This window comes from Nasonia vitripennis, chromosome 2, assembly GCF_009193385.2.
Source record: "Nasonia vitripennis strain AsymCx chromosome 2, Nvit_psr_1.1, whole genome shotgun sequence".
Lineage (NCBI taxonomy): Eukaryota > Metazoa > Arthropoda > Insecta > Hymenoptera > Pteromalidae > Nasonia > Nasonia vitripennis.
In genome coordinates, this window is record NC_045758.1 from 20045001 (window position 1) to 20066297 (window position 21297).

Here is a 21297-nt window from a genome sequence, read left to right on the forward strand (position 1 = left end):
ATAAGAGTCCATACCTTGCCCATCTTCAAAAAACTGTTTTTCCGCATTTATACGTGTTTTTTCATTGTAAACATTTTTCCCATCGCTCTAAAAGTATTATATGTATACTATAATCATTTCATATGTCTCCATAATGTATAAAGTAGGATCAGTAATTTTTTAGAGCCTGGAAAATAAAATTTTAACCAAATATAGCTTCAAAAACCTGCAAAAATACCAATAAAAGCAGGGTTTTTTTCACGTTTTTGCATTTCTAACCATACTTGGATCTAAATTAAGTTAGCAGAATAATATATTGTAAAAGTAGACTTCAAAACCTTCAATTTGATTTTTCGGAGTATTCTCTAGCCTCTCTAGAACCGAAGATATTGCCGTTTGAAATTGGCTAAAAAATCGAAGTATCAAATCTATAAATGGGTGCATGAAGTCTTCTATGATATACAACTTTTTTTAGCTCTTATATTGGTTCCTGGGGTCCTTTCAACTTTTCCAAAAAACTAGATTAAAGGTTTTGATGTCAGCTATCGTTATTACTCAAGTTCTTATTGTTAAAATTAATTTCATAATTTTTTTGAATATACAATCAATGTCAAAAAATTATTAGTACAAATATTCTTAAAATTTACTTTGATCTCTCAAAAAATTAATTATACAAAATAATTAATATCATTTAATTTTACACGAATACGAAAGCCGTTACTGACAAGAATCATTGGCACGGCCCTGATTCACTCAATATGCGGACTTAGGGCAGGCAGATGCTATAAAATAGTATACCATACTTGTGACTCAAATCGACTTATTATTGCACGGCGTATAAATCGCCCTTGCTACGCTCGGGTGCTATCTACACGCCGTGTAATAATGGGCCGTTTAAGTCACATATATCGTAATATACTATATTCTTGCGTAAAAATAATGTCGCTGTTAACCAAATATAACCCAATATTCTTGGCTTAGATAAGCTAATTCGACACTTATAAGCTTATTCTTGGGTTAAAATTGGTTGTGATTTCTACCAGGGTCCAAACGAATGTAAAAAACTTGGTCTAGTGAGTGTGCCCTCAAAATTACAAGAGCTCGATTTTTCGACCGTAATGTAATTGTAATTTTCAGGGCTTCATTCTCCAGACTAAGTTTTTTACATACGTTTGGATATGTAGAAAACGTGGGTGTCACCTTCAAACCACATGCCAACAAAAGTTACGGGTAAATTAGTAATTAAACATTAACTAATTAATTACGGGCCAGTTACCTCTGGATAAGCAAACATTATTTTTTCTGGAAATAATGGACAGCTGAGCCCGACATCTTAAATTTAAAAAAAATCGTTGAAAATGACCGCCCCTATCGAAAGTTGCAAACAATTTAAAATAGGGTAAAAATCGTCGAAAATAGGGAAAAATGCCTGAAAAGTCAGAATTTTCACTTTTTTGCTGGGCCGATGGGGGGGGGGCGGTTGTGTAATGTTTATATACAAGTGGGGCTTCGCCCCCCTGCTCGCTTGGTCGCCAACCCCTCATTTTAGTTTCTGTGTGATTTTATGGTAGATATATTTGATCACGAATATGCTTTTTTCTAATTATTGTAATGCCATTATTGATAGTAATGTAACTACAAGTACTTTGGAATTAGATAATAGCAATACTCCAAAACATAGTCAATTTTATATATATGATGATCAAGAAGCCGTTGAACAAAGTTTAAGGGGACATTTTTTTTTTTTTTTTTTACATGGCATTTGGAACTTGAAAGTTCATCGCCTCATCTACGCAAGCCTTCCACGCTGCCCAATCTTGTGTCAACCCCACCCAAGATGCACCTCTCCGATCGACACCCACCCGTCCTATTTCTACTAGATCCGCTTTTACGTTGTCCTCCCATCTACGTCTAGGTCTACCTAGAGGTCGCGTTACCATCGGCCTGCCCTTCATGACACGCGCTGCCGTACGGTCGTCTCCCATTCTCGCTACGTGCCCTGCCCATCCCAATCTGCGCGATTTTATTATTCTGTTAATATTTGGTGACGCGTACAGATTGTGTAACTCATCATTGTGTAGTCTCCTCCATTCCCCGGTTTCCTCATCTTTCTGCGGCCCGTATATTTTTCGCAAGACTTTATTTTCAAATACCCTAAAACGGTTGTCCGCCTGCTTAGTGAGGGCCCACGTTTCGCACCCGTACAGAACCACCGGCAGTATTATTGTCCGGTATATTCTTATTTTAACGTTTTTAGACAACAGTCTCGACTTAAGTAAATTACTCACGGCGTAGAAGCAAGCATTACCCGAATGGAGTCTCTTATTTATTTCGACATTAATCTCGTTTCTATCATTTATGGTCGTACCCAGATACCTGAATTCGCTAACCTTTTCAAAAGTAAAATTCCCAACTCTGAGATCTTCCTCCCCTCTGCAGATCCCTAGCTTATCCACAATCATGTACTTTGTTTTTGATTCACTCACTTCTAACCCTGTATACTCCACCGCTTTTATGAGGATTTCCGCGTTTCTTGCTACCGTTTCCCTACAATCCCCCAGTATATCCAAATCATCTGCGTAGCCTAGTATCTGCGTTGTTCCATTAAGCGTTGCGCCCATCTGGCTAACCTGCATTTTTCTAACGGCATATTCTAACGTTAAGTTGAACAGCACCGTAGAGAGTCCATCCCCTTGTTTTAAACCATCGCGTATCATGAAGGGTTCTGATACATTACCGCCTACTCGGACCTTTCCCGTGCTTCCGTTCAGACATATTTGAATTAATCTCACGAGTTTTTTCGGTACACCGAGAAGTACTAGAATTTGATACATTTTGCTTCGCTTAATAGAGTCGTACGCTTTTTTAAAATCTATAAATAGTTGGTGTATGGTTTCGCAAAATTCCCACTTTTTCTCTAACAACTGTCTTATGGTAAACATTTGATCGCTCGTCGATCTGTTGCGCCGAAATCCGCACTGATAATCTCCTACTATATCTTCCGCGAATGGAGTGAGTCTAGCTTGTATTACGTTTGACAGAACTTTGTAGCACGTTGCTAAAAGTGAAATACCCCTATAGTTATTGCAGTCTGTCTTATCCCCCTTTTTAAAAATCGGTATAATGATAGATTCCTTCCAATTTTCGGGTATTGTTTCATTTTTCCAGATGGCACATACTAGTTTATAGATTTTGAAAGTGAGCTCGACGCCCCCATATTTGAGTAACTCAGCTGGTATGGAGTCATTTCCCGCGGCTTTGTTGTTTTTTAGTTTTTTAATCGCGGACTCTACTTCTTGGTAGCTCGGTTCCTCCACGTGGGGTTCAGCAGTGTGAATTTCGTCCCCTAATTCTTCGCTATTTTCGTGCACGTTTAATAATTTATCGAAATAATTTTTCCACAGCGACAGTAATTCGTTGTCATTTGTTACGAGGTCCCCGTTTTCGTCCTTCATCAATTGCGCTCTACTCCTAAAACCCTTTCTGATGGCGTTAATCCCTCTGTACATTTCGCGGGGGTTATTTTCCTTACTGTTAGTTTCTATTCTCCTAATAAGATTCTTTTGATACTCCCGCTTCTTATTTCTGTAGATCGCGCTCATCCGTTTCCTTACGTTAGAATACTTTTCTACGGTCCTATCGCTTCTATTTTGTAAGCTATCTAATTTAGCCTTTTTGCGCCTTTCAAACCAGAGTTCGCACTCTTCGTCAAACCATGGTTTGCTCTTTGGCTTTTTCTTTTTACCCAGTACTTTGTTCGCGGCCTCTTTTATCGTTTTTGCGATGTCCCCCCATAAACTATTCGGTTCGTCATTCCCCTCCGGCGATGTGTTTGCTTCAAGTGCCCGAAACCTGTTATTAATTTCTATCTGGTACCTAATTCGCTCTGTTCTATCTCGTAGTTTCTCAATATCGAAGCTTTCTACCTTGTTTGCTCGCTTACTATTTTGATTCGCTACTAGTCTAGCTCTTAATTTGGCTACTACTAGGAAGTGGTCCGAGTCGCTATCTGCCCCTCTGTAAGCCCTTACGTCAAGAACATTAGTATGACGTCTTTTTTTCAATGAGGAAATGATCAATTTGGTTCTGTGTGGCCCCGTCCGGCGATGTCCACGTTGCCTTGTGTATGTTCTTGTGCTTAAAACACGTAGTTTTGATTATAAGATCTTTTGCCGCCGCGAAATTTATGACCCTAATACCGTTATCATTGCTGGCTTCGTGCAGGCTTTCCTTACCTATAGTAGGCCTAAACATTTCCTCCCTACCTATTTTAGCATTGAAATCGCCTAATACTATTCTTGTGTCGTAAGACGCGAACTGGTCGATTACCTGCTCTAAAGTTTCGTAATAGAGATCCTTAGCTTCTTCTTCTTTGTCCTCCGTAGGACAGTGTACATTAATAAATACATATCTATACCATTCACCTTCGATAATGATGTACGAGAGCCTATCATTGACGGATTTGAAACTTTTAACCGAATGTATGATGCTTTTGCTTACGAGAAATCCGGTGCCTAGAGATCCCCCACTCCCGGCCCCATACAGGTACGTGAAGTTACCCGATGCTAGTACTCCGCCATCTGGCCACCGCGATTCCTGTATTGCTACCAAATCTAGATTGTACCTATCAGCTTCCTTTACGAGTTCTTTAAACGCACCTGCTCTGTATAGACTGCGAACATTCCAAGTTCCGACCCTTAAGTCCCTTTTGGTTCGGATTTGATTTTTTTGAGCCATGATGTTATGTTAAACCCGCGCGCTTCGGATCCTGTTCCGATCGCAGGTGAGTCCACCGTTCTAGAGGTGATAACCCCCATACCTCTCTAGAACTAAGTATGAGAGCTTTCCGACTTTGACGAGGACAGTGTCAATTCGTCGTCAGACACACTACGGTTTCATTCTCGCATCCTAACGCCCCCCTGCAAGGCAGCGCGCCTTCGCTGGCATCTTTACCGCGTAAGACCAGGTGACGAATCATTCTACACATCTCCTTTCGGGGCAGTTGTCATCGCTCCCGCATCCTCCTCGGCAGCAGGATTTTGGCCCATTTTTGTAATGTGTGATGAAAGAGATAGATTGAGAGATAAGAGATAATGTGAAGTGTTTTTGTTGTTGTGGTGCTTGCGTAGTGTTTCTAGATGAATGCGTTCGACAGTGTGGGCTCATCACACCCACGCCTGTTCCTATCGGCTGTCCGCGGCTGCTTATTCAATTTATTCGCAGCTAACCTCTTTCTCAGGGGCTGTTCCTCTATCCGCAACCTAAGGACGCGCTGTGTAGTGGTGATAGGCACCCACCCGTCCGATCTGGACGACAACGCCCAAGACCCGCTTAGGGTAGCGGCATTGTAACAGGTTTAAGGGGACATAACACCTTTAAACCCTGAAAAAAAGAACTCTTAGAAAAATGTATAAATTTTAAGTAAATCATTTGAAATTTTTTATAGATATAATTAGCATAAATACATTTAATTTTATCATGCTAAAACCTTCATTATTCCTGCTGGCCCATTGTGGCACTCGGTGCAAGAATTTGTGAACTTTTTCACTGTCCGTAGGATTCCAAGTGAACGAATGGTTCTTTTGGGCTCAAACTCAAGGAGGATACTTTGTACACTTGTAGTTTTGGTATAAATGCAGGGATTTTAATTTGAATGTTTAGAAATAATTTGGTGATGAAAAAACTGCATTTTTTTCGCTTATTCTGGCACCTTTTTGTGTATAACATTTTCTAAACAATTAAATCAAAATCCCTGCATTCATACCAGAACTACAGGTGTACAAAGTATCCTCCTTGAGTTTGAGCCCAAAAGAACCATGCGTTTACTTGGAATCCTACGGACAGTGAGCTGAAATCAGTAAAAACAACATTTAGAGAAAATCAACTTTAAAGTTCATGAAAATTGTTGAAAGTGTAACTTGAATTAGTGCTTACCAAATCCTTTGGGACCAAGTTTTCTATGTTCCACACACATAGACCTCGACTCTCAGCAATTATGAGGTACACTGTAAAAAAACACAGTCGTTTCTGCTGTAAAGTCCGGTAGTTTTAACCGTTCTGCTGCCGTAACGACTGTTCAGTAACGAACAACGGTGTGCCACCAGTAATTTTGGCGAGTCGCGACTCGTAAAATTGGTCGCTTACGCGGGACACCAGCAAAAACGACCGAACTGATTCTTTAAAACTACTGAACTCTACGGTAATTTTGGCGAGTCTTCGTACAATGACGAATTACTGGTGTGAGTTCAGTTAAAATGGCTGAGTTTTTTTCAGTGTATATTCACTTATACCTGCAAACAAAAAAAGTCATTTTATGAATTTTTATAAAAATGTGATAAAAAGGTTATTTTATCCTTATTAATAATAACACTTTATACTTATCTTTTCTTTTGGTCACTGTGTAGAAACTTCAAGTTAAAACTGCAGAAAATTACCAGTCTAACCTCCAAATGTTTGATCCGAGTGCTCCAGTCTCTGCAGCGGCTTTTTTTTCTATCACTGCAGTCTTCATAGAGTCCTTGGCAACTTTCTCACGTACTTCACTAAATTATTCGTTGATTGTATCATATGCAGACTGAGCCATGGGTTTCAAGCAGTCCATCAATCCACAAAACGTTGATAGACCAGCGTGTCCAAGTCCAAGAGCACGAAAAGTAACCACTGCTCTTCTGTTGTTCTCCCAAGCATGGTTCTAGACGCCAACTTTTCTGCATGACTTGATAGCTGCCAGCTGATTACACTCAATACACACTACTTCAACCTTGAATCCTAATCCTTGAGCTTCAGATTCGCCAAGTTTAACTTGACCATGGCATTGTTTGCAAATCAAAAGTTCCTCGAAAGCAGGAAATAGAATGTTGATATCAATCAATCTATTCCTGACCACAGAGGTTCCTTCCGCTGCTGGAGTTTGTATCTTTCTTGCTAAACTTGAAGATCTTGTCCTGTTAGCAGGTTCATCCTCGCATGTTGCTCCTAGGAATCTTCTTGGCCTCTTTCCCTTGGCATCTCGATTATCACACATATTTTTAAAATCACTACACTTCACACTTTTTTAAATAACTTCACTGCTCTGCTTTTACACTAACACTTCACTTTTTTTTCTTTTTAGTGTTATAAGCTTTAAGCTATTTAAGACGAATTTTTGAGTTCTTTTTTTATCGCACCCATTTTTCAACTTTTGAGGTAAGTTGTAATTCAGTTTAGGCCATGGTATTTTAGAATCCTTGAACTCTTTGTTAGGCTTTAAAATCGTTGACAAATTTTCTTCATCAATTTTATCATTGTCATCCTCGTCCACTTCAGCATCAGACATTTTAGATTTTTTAGCTGGAGGAGAACATATTTGTAGCTGTTAACGGAGCAGTATCGCGCTCGAAGTTTGCACTTTTATTTACATTTAATAAACTAATAAAAATCAAATTTAACTAAACTGAAAATATATTAGAATAAAACAAAATGATTAAATTACTAAAGAAGGGAAACAAAAACTCAAAATAAAAACTAAATATTTTATATAGAAAACATAAGAAAATTATTATTATCGGAAAATATTACAAGTGAAGCTTTCGGCTCCGTATCCCTTTCGAGACTGACCCTGCAGAGCACGCGGGGCGACGCTTGCCTCCGCCAAGTCCCCGAAAACGGTCTCCCTTCCCCAGGTCCTTGTTTTCCTCGTCCACTGGTCTGGATCGCCAGATGCCGATGCATCTGATATCCGAAAGTTTTTCCCTCCGCGAAAAGCTATAAAAATTCGGACCCGACACTGCGCTCGGGTCACGCTCGGCGTTAAATAAACACGGTGACGCGCTCGCTCTCATAAAGCAAAAAATCCGGTCCCAACGCCGCGCTCGACGTTGAGCCGAAACATATTACACACACGCTTCGCTGTCCCGAAAACTGACCCCACGCCGAATCCGGCGCCGAGCCATAAAGCTCCTCGACGCAAACAAGGACCCTTTCTTTTCGATCGCGCATGTGCTCCGCAGTCGGAGCCGTCTTAACATGTTATCCCTGCCCTGTTTCCGCATTCACTCGGGCTTTCGCCCGCGACGCAGGGAAAACCTCTTTAGAGGAAAACCTACGCCAGGAACAGAGCGCACACAAAAAATATCTTACTTTAGACACGCACACAACTCGTCGTTGACCATAAATCTAAAACTGAAGTTCCCATCCGGACACCCGCTCGACCGAAGCGTAGAACAACGACTCCATGCTTTCACTTCATGGCAGTCGATCCGGACAACATGCTCCCAACAAGCTACGCTTGTCTAAGCCTAATCGCGTCCACGCAGGAAAATCTCGGCTTTTCCTCGCCCCGCGGTATCTCCAATTACCTGGTGTATCCACCCGAGGGAGAGAAAAAATACTCAGTACTCAAGTGGCCACACATACCACGAGGCCTACGCGTCATTTTACATGATGCGCTGGAGCATTTGTCCGCCGATCTTTACTCTCGCTTCGATCCCTGACATCTTCTTTACTGAATCTAATCTTCGATCTCGACAAGTTGCAGACTGTAAATTCATACGCCATCTGTAACGCGATTAAATTTGTTAATTTTAAAGAAATGTTGACTACTTTACGAAGCGCAATATAAGAGTTTTTTCAAAAATAGTGCGAATATATATGAAAGCTCCTTTTTGAATTCAATAGTTTTAAGCGAGTATTTAAAAGCAAATGTACATATATTTACAATTGAAGAAACAATTATATAAAAATGTTGATTTTAGTGTATTTCATTTTATTTTTGTACTCACAGATTTATTATATGCCATCTCCGAAAGGTGCATATTTACAGAGAAAAACCTGAACGGATTTAATTTTGGATTGTAAAAGTGGATGATGTAAAATTAAGGATGATAAAGGAAAAACGGAATGGTCCTTATTTAAATTTACTATATACGCTGCCTTTAGAATTCGCGGCTTCGTAAATACCAAGTTCTGGTAAATATATGATCTCATTACTATCTCCAACGAAATAAACATTGAATCTACTGTCGACTATAATAACTTGTATTTTACAAACTAATCATTTTCCGTACTCGCTCCAACCAATGCAAATTGTCATATCCTTACGACAATCAATAGTACGATAAGTAATACCCGAACAAATGTATTTTATGGAACTTGAGTTTTCCTTAAAATAGGTTTCAATAGCTAAGACAACATTTTCATCGCAATTGGCTGAATTATATTCGCAAACATTTTTAATATACACTAATGATCTAAAATCATTTTTATCTGAACTTTGTAGCAGTTCATGCTTTTCAGCAAGTGTCTGGGTAACATGTTTGAAATGTTGTATATGTTTGATAATAGTCTTGAAATATTTGTGCTTACTCTCAAACCGGAGTGTCCACAAATGTTTCAGAGGGCCAAATATTTGTATAAGTTCTGGATAATGCCCAATATAATGATGTTTTAGCCTTAATTTTATTTCTGGAAAGCACTTAATTCTTAACTGTATGTAGTCATTAATTTTATCCTGCAAAATTGATATTTGATTGTTAGATATTGCTGGTGCACATACAAGACTACAAATTTCTCGTAAACAAAGAACCATTTGCCAAACATCAACATCGAAATTTTGAATCAAATCAGCTATTGCGATAGGCAATATTAACAACAATCGTCTCAACTGTGAAGCAGAACTCGTTAATTTTTAAAATTTATTTCTAACGTTAATATTTGGAATAAATTGACAATTTCCGCGGACTACATTTACATTATTAATACGGAAGTTAAAATGTGACACTGTAAACCACTTATTTTTCAAAATTTCTTCCCATGAAAACTTAGATATATTTTTTTCTCGACAAAGAAGTATTAATTTTATATTATTAACTTTCGATCGCACAAATTGTGGTAAATTAAGCAAAATAAAATACATTCCTATCATCTTGAATTTAGTTTTTGAAGCACCTAATGGATTGCAAATTTTAAAAGCATCTTGAAATACAGTTAATTGTAATATATTATTTTGTCTAAAAAACAGAGAATTTTTCATTCTACTACCATCTGTAGTATCGTAAAAGCCTTGTACATCGTTGGCAAAATTAGAATTTGTGCAATACTTAAAAACATCGCATAATTTTGCATTTTTCAGCATAATTTTGAGAGTTTGCAAAATTGGGACAAGAGAGTAGAAAAATGGCGTTTCTTTTCCACAGTCTGTAATCGTTACTTAAACCTGTTTCGTAAACTTCCTTTTGACGGGTCGTGAGTACTAACAATACTGTTGTAACTATGAGAATGCATTTTCAATACATTTCGTTTTTGATCTTCAGAAAAGTTACTATTTAGTAAAGCTGTTTCAAATTGTTTTTTGCACGTTTCAAAAATTTATATTATTTACAACACTCTGTATGATTGGTTCTGTAACGAAGTATTTGGTTGACATATGCAAATACATATCGGACAATAATGTAGACGTATGTTGTACAGTTTGAGAGGACTGTAATTGGTCATTATTACAAGTATTACTACTACAAGGAGTCACATTTTTGCCATCATCGATTTGCATTTCATTTATATTGGGGCAAGATAATGTAGAAATTATATTCTGACTTTGACTTTTTTGACCATTTTCTTCATTAATTAAAACTTCTGAACTACTTTCAGTGTTTCGTATTTTTGTGATATGTAAATAAATGCAACTGTTTTTAGCTTTAAAGCGTTTTTTCTCTAAGCAATAGGGACATTCGATTATAAATGTGGAACTCCATTCATGTTCCTTGTAATGTTTATTCAATTCAAGTAATCTTTTTGTGCGGAACTTGCAATTTGTTACACAACATCTTCTGCTAGTTCCGTGGAAACGATGAAAATGTTTTTGAAAACTTAAATACTTTTTGCAAGTCACATTGCAATCGTTGTGTACACGGAATTTTATCGGTCAAGTTATCATGAAGTTTTTGAAGTGGCAAGCATACATTTTTAATAAGAAATATTATATTCGGGGAAATATAATATCAATGAGGAAGGTATAAGGGACACGTGAAATATTCTTGCTCCTGAATGAACAGTCAGGTCTGAAAGTATTTGTTTATCGTAAATTTTGAAGCAAACAAAATTTCATACGAAGATTATTTACTTATTTTACTTATTTATTATGAACTACCTTTATCATTCATGCATATTTTGTGAAAAAAAAAGATAAAAAAATGTTCGCCAATTGTGATCTGATGGAGTTTTATATATTGCTATTCGTGGGGTCGGAACCTCATGTAATTTTACTACATTATAGTGATTTTAAAAAATCATTTTTTACAGTGCAGACACATTGATTCTAACCTGCCCACAGGTGGCGGGAGGGCGCGCGATATTTGAATTCAAATAAATGTCCCTACGTGAGTATGTTCGGAAATGAAATTTCGGTTAGTAGTTAGGTTGGTAGCCCTACGCTAACCAACCGCCCGACGTTCAGCGCGTGTAAACAGTAGATGGTTAGCACAACTGATTGTTCGGATTCAGAGCAAGTCAATGTTATTGCAATAAAGTATAAAGTTGATCTATTTATCAAGACATTATGAACGTAATTGAGGTGTTTGATGATATCCTATCATCGACCGATTCTGATAGTGATGAACAAAGTGATGTAGATGAAATGTTTGATGACATTTTCGATGATTATGAAGCCAATGATCATCGTATTCCACGAGTTGAAAATTTTGTAGTTAATGTTGTACATAACCTCAAACCTCACATAGTCACATGGCATGCTCATCAGTCACCATCGCGGAAATGAGCTCGCCTAACCGTCTATTGTTTACACGCGCTGAACGACGGTCAGTCGGTTAGCGTAGGGCTACCAACCTAACTACTAACCGAAATTTCATTTCCGAACATACTACATATCCATCGGAGCCTTATATAAGAAGCGAAACTAAACATTTATCTCGAAAATAACGCAAAAAAAATTATCAATACGCACTAATTTATTTACTAAAATATGTATGCGGAGCATAATATACGTATATACTACGGTAAAAAAATAGTATTTTCAAATAAAAATAAAATATTTATTCAGATTGAATTTATAAAACTTAAAATTAAAATTATGTTTCGTATGAGACAAAAAATGAAAAGTACGGAATTTTATGACAAAACGATAAAAATTTTGTTTTAATATTTTGCTTGTAACTTTTCCTGTCTGAACATTTCCTGTCAAAATAAGCAATAAAAAATTCGATTTTTTCGAAGTTTAAAGGTATTGTGTCCTCTTTAATTCTGATAGAAATACAAAATTGGTTAAATCACACATCGAAACTCTGACGAATGTTTAAAAAAATAACCCTATAACAAAAAAATTATAAATATTTGCACTATATTTCAAATGTTCAAAATCTCCCAAATTACAAAATGATTTTTACGAAAAGACGGAAAAGAAAAACATGTGTATAACAAACCAGTGACCGCTGAGTGTGGTGCAATTATTGTTTTAGATTCAGGTTTGCCAGAAAATTACGATCTTTGTATATATCCTAAAGAATTACCAGAAAATCATCCACAAAATACATATTTGAATAAATTATCGCAATTTGTCGATTCAATGGTATTTCCAATAATGTTTCCGCTAGGTGATTTGGGATGGAGTACTATAATTATTTTAAAAATCATCATGCACGCGATAAAGAAAATCTTACACATTTACAATATTATTCGTATAGACTTGCCTATAGACCAAATGAAAAAATTTTCTGTCCTTTGTTGTATGCAGGACAATGTTGTAACAATTTTTCATACACAGTTATGCAGTGATAGAAAATAAGCACTTAAACTTTTTAAGAAATAACCAAAAACCAAAAAAAAAGGTATAGAATGTGTTATCAAGGTTTATTAGATGCAGTCGTCAATAGTGCTTCAAATATTTCTAATATTTTTGAAAAAAAAAATGGGAAACCTCTATATACTACCATCAACATACATCGGAGGTCCCAGATATATGCAACAACATTATCAGGATGCAATGGCTATAATGAGAAAATGTGGAAGACCAGATTTATTCATAACCGTAACGTGCAATCCAAAATAGAAAAACTTGAAATTAATTTTATTTATTTATTGATTTATTTATTATTATAATAACGGGCATGAATGCCCTTACAAAAATATACAAATTCAGGTTCATTTACATGTATAAAAGATAACGAGCAATATTATAACAAAGTTTACTAACTAAATGCCTACATAAATGATTTAAGGTTAGATTTAAATTCGGATAACTGCTCGATGACAGTGATACATTACAATCAATTATGAATCATAAAACGGAAAAAATTTTTGGTAAAGTATTAGCTTATGTTTATACAATTAAATTTCAAAAAAGAGGTTTACCACATGTACATATTTTAATAAAATTACATCCTGACAACAAATTAATACCCTCAGAACAAATTGATAAATTTATATCCACTGAAATAATTTTAAATAATGAAAAACTTAAGAAATTAATTATTAAACATATGTTTCATGGACCACACTATGTAACAAGTCCGTGTCTTAAGAATCTCAAGCATGAATGCAATAACCGAATTCCAAAACCTTTTGCTAATGTAACAATAATAAAACAAGATGGATATCGTCAATATAAAAGAACAGACAATAGTTCTGAAAATCATATTTATAGAACTAAAAATAAGGATGAAATTCCAGTTAATAATTTAATGGTTGTACCATATAATAAATTTTTGTTAATGAAATACAAATGCCACATAAATGTTGAATTTTGAGCATTTATTCAGTTGGTTAAATCTAGTTTCATATATAAAGATCACGAAAGACAAAAATTACAGTACATATAAAGCCATTGCTATTGCGATGGGTTTATTATATTATTATTCTCAAATTATAGATATTTTTGAAGAAGCAAGCACTGTTATGTTACCAATTCAGTTAAGACAGATTTTTGCATGGTTTTTACTTTCAGAAAATATTAAAGGTGATAATACATGGAATAAATACAAAAATAGTTTTACAGAAGATTTTACTGAAAATGTACATTTTGAGTAAGTTAGTCATACCAAAATCGTGTTATTTCTGTATGGGGAGCTGCGGGGGGGGGGGGGGGGCATGCAAATGTTAAAAAAAAAAACATAAAAATGAACGATTTTTACGTTATTTTGCGGGAGCGCCAAGTGGAGGATTGGGGGGGGGGGGTATAGCCAAAATAACTATATAATATAGAAAGATATGCATACATATATAAAAAATTATAAAATATAGAAATGTAAATCTAAATTATCAAAACAAAAGTAAAAGAAAAGAGCTTTGATTTGGGCCGCGGGCGTTTGAAAATAACCACTCGAATCAAGTTATAAAGATTTTAAAAATAGGATAAATCACTGATTTTCGTAAAAAATGATTTTTTTTCCTATTTTCAAGCCGAGATCACTTTTGACCTAGGCAACCATATTTAACCTATACCAGTCCTTAAATCGAAGCTCTCTTCGGATACTTCAATCCTAGCAATGCACATTTTTGGATTACGCCTTCAGACACAGAGCTGAATCATGGCAAGTTTTCGCTCATTTTTCCTATAAGAGAATTTAACCTGCCCGCAAAAAAGTTTGGCGAGCGATGGCGATGCACGCGTGCATTTTCCCGCGTGCACGAAGCTTACTTCTCGAAAGTATGTTGAGCTTTCCGAAAAAAAGCTTGCGTTCTTAGCTAGATACCCAAGCGACGACACCGAACAAACTGTACACATAAATACCCTACACAAACGTATTTTCCTACACGAAAAACTTCTACACGGATATTTTCTACACCGACATGTATTCTCTACATCGATTTTTTTATTATTTTACTACACTGCGAATCTCTACATAAGCGTATAACCTATTGTTGTGAAAACAATCTAACAATAGATTATGTGATAGTATAGAGTTTTGCAGTGTAGTCAAATAATAAAAAATGTAGAGAATATGAGAATATCCGTGTAGGAAAATATGTTTGTTATATGTTTGTTCGGTGCCCTGGTAAAAACACTCAGTTGGCATCAGTTGGCGAACCGTTGGTCAAATTCGTAATTAAAAACGACACGCCATGGTTATTTTTTTACAATCGAGTATATTTAAAAAAAATTTTCCGTAAACATGTTATAATGTAGATGCTTTAACTAATTACCATACAGTTAGACCATTTATAAGAAATTCAGATATTCATTTTGGGAAAAAATGCCTCCATTTGATTAACACGTTAACCAACCGAAATGGTCAATTTTCTACCAGGGTGTCCAAGCGACTGTATTATACCAAATAGATACGACGTACACTTGCCTGTGCTACCGGTTACTAGGTGACCAGTGTGAAATCGTTAATTTGAACGAGCTGAAATTCAACGCGCTCTGTATAGGGACACGGGTCGATGTTCAAGCTCCCGCGCTCGCACGCGAACGCGCCTTAATCGTTTGTTTTCCTTTGTTTTCATGTTTTCCCATCTTTTTTTATTTTCGATCGTACGTGCGAGGTGGTTTGACGAAAAACAGGCGTGCGTGCGCTGCGAAGCCGCCAACGGCTTTCACAACATTTAACCTCGATAGATAGGCTAATGTTACCTTGTGGCGCGGAGATAAGCGAGGGAGATATTGTCGCGAGAAACCAAGAGGAGAAGCAATGCGTTTGGCAGAGTTTTTGTTAAATTTTTAACAGAATTTAACTTGAGAATTCAATAAGATGAAAATCTATCTCTAAACGATATTGCACGAGAATCAATTTACTAACCCTATTGAGCGAATCGATAGAGAGATTTCTGCACCGCCGCGGTAAAGGAAACTCGAAAAGAGTTTCAACCGCAGCCCTGCCGAGGAGCAGGTTAATTTATAGTCGAAGTTCAAGCGCATAAATTTGTAACAGCAAGCCCTGTTTACATCCTCGACTATAATCCACGAACCCGATCCGCGCGCGCTTGGCGCTTTTAATTCGTCCCGTCGCAGCTATATGTTCCGGCGCTAAATCTGCGACGAGTTTATCGCTGCGCTAACGAGCAAGATCCAGCAAGCAAGATCGAGTACAGTTATGACGCAGCCGTTAAGGGCTGCCGGTACAAATTCTGTGATTTTTCGCTACTTTCAATGGGATACATATTTTTTGGCTCTTCGAAATTAATGCGTACGAAAAATAAGAGATTCACTTTTAAAAGAATGATCAATTAGGTCGAGTCGTCTCAAAACAGCAAAGAAATCAACTTTTCCCAACACGCGCATGAAATGGGCCTTTTTTCATACCTAAAAGTAGCGTAGAAAATCGTCCATTCCAAGCGTGTTAGAAAAAGTTTTAGCTTAAGCGGAGAGAAATTTTTTTCTCCCCGCTCGAGCGCCTCCCTGCATGCGGAGTAGCGGAGAGAAATTTTTGTTCTCCCCTCTGTTATTACCCGTTTTTCAAATATCTCAAATTTTTCAATTTTTTCAATTTTTTTCAATTTTTTCAATTTTTAAAATTTTTTTGTGCACGACTTGAAATGCACGATCTCCTACCCAACTTTCACACATAAACAATTTCCTTTTATGCCCTTGTTGGAAAAAACACGGTGTGTAACACGGGAATAAAAGCTATGTCAGACTCGGGTGAGGTGTTTTCAGCACTCGTCTATGTCTTGTGCTGAACACCTCACCCACGCTTGACATAGCTTATTTTCTCCCCTTGTTGCACAATGTACTATTTCATCTGAGAGCTTTAATTTTCACCAACTGATTTGTTTTCTTGTCAAATCGATGCCTTTTCCTGATTTCTTGATCTCTTACTTCCCACCGGGTGAGAAAGCAGTATAAGAAAATTTGCATGTCCGAACTGAGAAATGTCGAGCATAGGAGAGATTAGCCAATTATGATATTAATCTTGAAATCGACGAGCTAGCAGCTCGGCCCTTTGAAGCGCGACACACAGCACACGTCTCGGATACGGCGACAGGGGTAGCTGTGATCTCAGCTCACTCTCGTTAACCCAGATGTTTGCAGGTTGGCTGCGGCTGCGGGTTGTGTCGCAGGGAGTCGCATACGTTTCCGCGGGGTAGGATGGAGATGGGGCGCACTTGGGCTTTCGAGCAAGCCGCTGCTGCTAAGACTGCGAGTACGACGAACGCAACATTTTTCTGCTCGCCAGCTTCATCATACTGCATACGTTAACCAAATTCGAGCTGATGATACTATACTCATAATGTGAGTACCTGTGCGCATGGCCGACTCGAAGCATGGAGCTTCTAATTAAAATCTAATTAAAATAGCGCTGGTGCAGTCAATCTCGAATCTCGTCAATTCAAATTCAATTGAATTCATCAAAGTCAATCTCGAATTAAAATATTGATCCACGCTCAATCACAGTTTTCCGGGCTCGCTTCGCTCAAATCTTCTGCTGCAATATAATTATAAGATCTTGAATCAGAGCACACGCATTCCGCACGTGATGTTTTATGACATTCAACCAAGCCCAAGCCTCTTAAGGGGCGGCCGTATCTAAAAACGCGGTATTTTGATTAGGTATATAGCTTTCTTAGTAAAACTTATAATAAGAAACCAATAGTTGGCCATCGTAATGCTTAGTTCAATGAATAATTATGCCAAAATTAGTGGTGGATTGCACTTTTATTTTTTTTTTAGCATTGGGAATACACGCGGGTGTTTGACGACTGCAGAAAACCTCACCTAACCTCAGAATATCTCTTTTTTTACCAAATAACGTTATTGTAAATGTATTTTAATTAATATGAAGGCGCAAAACTAGAAGTCAATCAGACTTTTAGTTTTTTTTTGCATTGGGAATGCGAAATGCCGGAGCTAAAGCTGTCGCGTGGCGACAGCTTTAGCTCCGGCAACCTCTTAATCGTAAAACTGTGCGGAGAAAAAGAAGCGTAAACGAGAACGCGTATTAGGCTAACAACTGCTTTTTATAGAGCGCAGATAATAATTTGTTGTGGATATGGATTTCCTGTACCCTCGCCTGAATCCTAGGATTATCCAATGCCCAAAGGTATAGAGGCAAAGTCGGTCACCAGTAACGGGTTAGCTACTAAAGTGCTTCAAAGATTATGCGGTACATTAGCAGCGCTTCTCCTTTCTTCATATCTCTTTAAGGTTTTGGAGGGCCTGGGGCTGCGATCAAAAGGGGGCCCCTTTTGATTAAGGTTGTTGGGTTATTATTAACGAATTTTCATAAACCCACCTACCCCGCGCAAAACGAGTTGGAAATCTGAAACGTACAGTTTGCGACTCGCCACAAATAAATAGGAATTTCTGTATATTCCTCTTATACTCCAGGAATAAGAGTAAAAAATAAAATTACTATAATCTTGTTTAAATTATTATTGCATATTTATTTCTTATTTACGAAGGAGCGCTTTCTGACTTTCGTCGTGGCAAAATCGTTTATAAGAGAGTCAAAATCAAGCATTCGCATTATCTCGGATTCGATGGACAATGTTGCCAAGGATGATAATCGTTCTTGTCCCATCGTAGATCTGTATATATTTTTAATTCGCTTTAAAACAGAAAACGATCTTTCCGACTCACAGTTTGCAATTGGTGCCGTTACAAATAAACGATATGCGATAAAAACATTTGGAAAAATGTCTATTATGTTTTTATCTACCATCCAATTTAAAACCTTTAAGGGGCACAAGGAATCACCCGTGCTCTCTTCACACAAAGATTGTTCTTTCAATAGCGTAACAAATTGCTCCAATTCTAATATGAAAGTATTTTCTAAATCTTTTTTATATACTTCTACTAAATTTTCAGCATTCTTTTGCAAATCACTTTTTTCCATGCTTTTAAGATTAACTAGAAAACCAAATAATTTTATAAAAGATTCATAAGCCGAACTTCGTTTTTTTTTAATTCTGCAATCAGTTTCTCTATAATCACATAGTAAGTGCAAATGCGAAATTTATCAGTGCCTTCCAAATCCTGTGTGACCAACGATTGTAACATATTATTAGCTGTATTTAAATCCAATTCTACTTTTTGTAAATATTTACTAGTTCTATGAAATTGATTTAGAACCCGATGCCAAAACACAGCCATGCATGCGAATTCCAATTTTGTCATATTTTTTCTTAATGACGCAGCTTCGTGTCGAGTATCCGCTTTTTGATTATCGTCATTTTCTAATTCTAAAAGAGCATTGTGGATTCCATCATAATCCTTGACCGCATCATTTACTGCATCTAATCGACAGGACCATCTTGTAGCTGACAAATTAGTTCCTTTAGCACCTTTATTTTTAACTAGAATATTCCACCTATGTGTCGATGCAACAAAGAAACTGTAAAGTCGCTGAAGTATACCAAAAAAATTCACCGCATCAATACATTCGCTTACACTATTTTCACCAACCAAATTCAGAGAATGTCCAACACAAGGTACGTAGACAGCCAGATCACACACTTCTTTTATTCGTGCCTGCAATCCCGAATATTTGCCGGACATGTTACTGGCATTATCATAAGTCTGCGCTCGGCAATTACTTATGTTGATTTCGACGTCTTCAAGTAATTGCAATATTTTTGTATTAAGCGATTCGCCTGTGTGACTGGTTATGGACAGGAAGCAAAAAAATCGTTCATATACATGGCCATTATAATAGTATCTAAAAATTACAGATAACTGATCTATGTGCGAAATGTCAGGGGTAGAATCGACTACTAGTCCCCAATATTTTGCTCGTTTTATTACACTGATTATTTGCTTTTTAACAGCTTCTGACATAATAGTTATCAATTCTTCGCAGATAGTCTTAGACAAATACGAAACCGTTCCCCGACCTTTATTTGCGCATAAAATTATATGCTCTTTCAAGAACGGATCAAAATCAGATATTGATTCTAAAATTCCAAGATAATTTCCATTATCTGGAGAGCCTATAGCTTCGTGTGTACCACGAAATGCAAGACCTCGCTCAGAAATAAATTTTATTACTGCTACTACTCTTTTTAAAATTTCAGTCCAGTGTTTTATTTCACTTTCCATAACAGTCATTAAATTAATATCTATTCTCTCCGTTGCTCTCATGAGCTCAATCCATGTCATCATATTTTGTTTATGCTCGCTGCTATTCTCATGAGCACTAATTGATAGATTTGTTTTTTTCCAATTCGAAAATCCTGTGACAAATGAGTTCTCATGATCCACGCCAAAAAGCTTACAAGTATAGCATAACACATTTCCGGTCGATTCAGAATATAAGAGCCATTTTCTTTCGCATTTTTCGCCATTATTTAATGCCCTCGTAAAATGCTTGGGATTGAAAAATCTATTTTGATTTTTACATTTTCTTATAGAATTTTTGAAATCCGAATTTTTATTTTGAAAAAATGTCGAGTCTTTCTCGCAGTATTTAGATCTTTCTGCATCTGTGAAATGTAATGGCCAAAGAGCTGGATCCTGTTTTACAGTATCTATAATGATAACATTACTTTTATAAATAGTATAATAGATGATGTTTATTATAATTTTATAAATGTTAAATGGATTTATCAAAATATTTAAATTTTTTTAAAAGTTAATTGAATGTTTTTCGAAATGTCTAGTATATAATTATGAAATATTACTTAAAATACAAAGTATTACCTGTCTTTGGATTGTCTTCCAATATTACAGATTCGTCCATGTCTACAACTTCACTTTCGCTTGTATCTGCAGGGAATGAGTCATCTTTATTTGTAGTTTTCTCTTTTGAGGTAATTGCAATAATTGTGGTATTATGTTCAGAGCTAAATTTACACTGATGTGAATGCGAATATCTTAAATCAGCACCTACAATTAATATCGGATCGCGATGCATATGTATGTATGAAATTTATGAGAAAATACATTAAAAATAAAAATATCCAAGACATAGGATTCATTAAATTAGATTGGATCAGTTGGAAAAAGCTATTTTTGATTGATTGATATGCATACCTGATTTCGTTGAATCCTCAAGTAAATTAGAACAATGCAATCTTGATTGCACTGTCATATCATTTGTTTGTTTCTTTCTTTCACTCCCGTTGGAAACATCTTCATCTCTGTTTAACACTTCACTTTCAGAAAGATCAACAGTACCAACACTGCTTTTTTCAGTAATCGGAGGAGCATCATCCGCAGTACTCGTTGAAGAAAAAAAATTTGATAATTTAGGCAGCTTCTTTTCAAAATTCTCTCTATCTGCTTTTAATTTCCTTTTCACATTACCACTAGCATACTTCCTTGACATGTTGAAGCATTTGTGAATTATATCTTTCAAGTATATAAAAGTACTGTTACTATTATTTTATAGCGAACGATATAATCTATGATCATACGTCTCGAAACTCTCGAACTTGTTTTGACAGGAGCAACCG

The 21297-nt window shown here is 36.6% G+C and overlaps 1 protein-coding gene across 6 annotated transcripts in view; it reads left to right on the plus strand.

Moving 5' to 3' along the window:
• LOC100114533 (GTPase-activating Rap/Ran-GAP domain-like protein 3) overlaps positions 1 to 21297 on the plus strand; it is a 282814-nt gene that overhangs the window by 76689 nt on the left and 184828 nt on the right. The window lies entirely within an intron of this gene.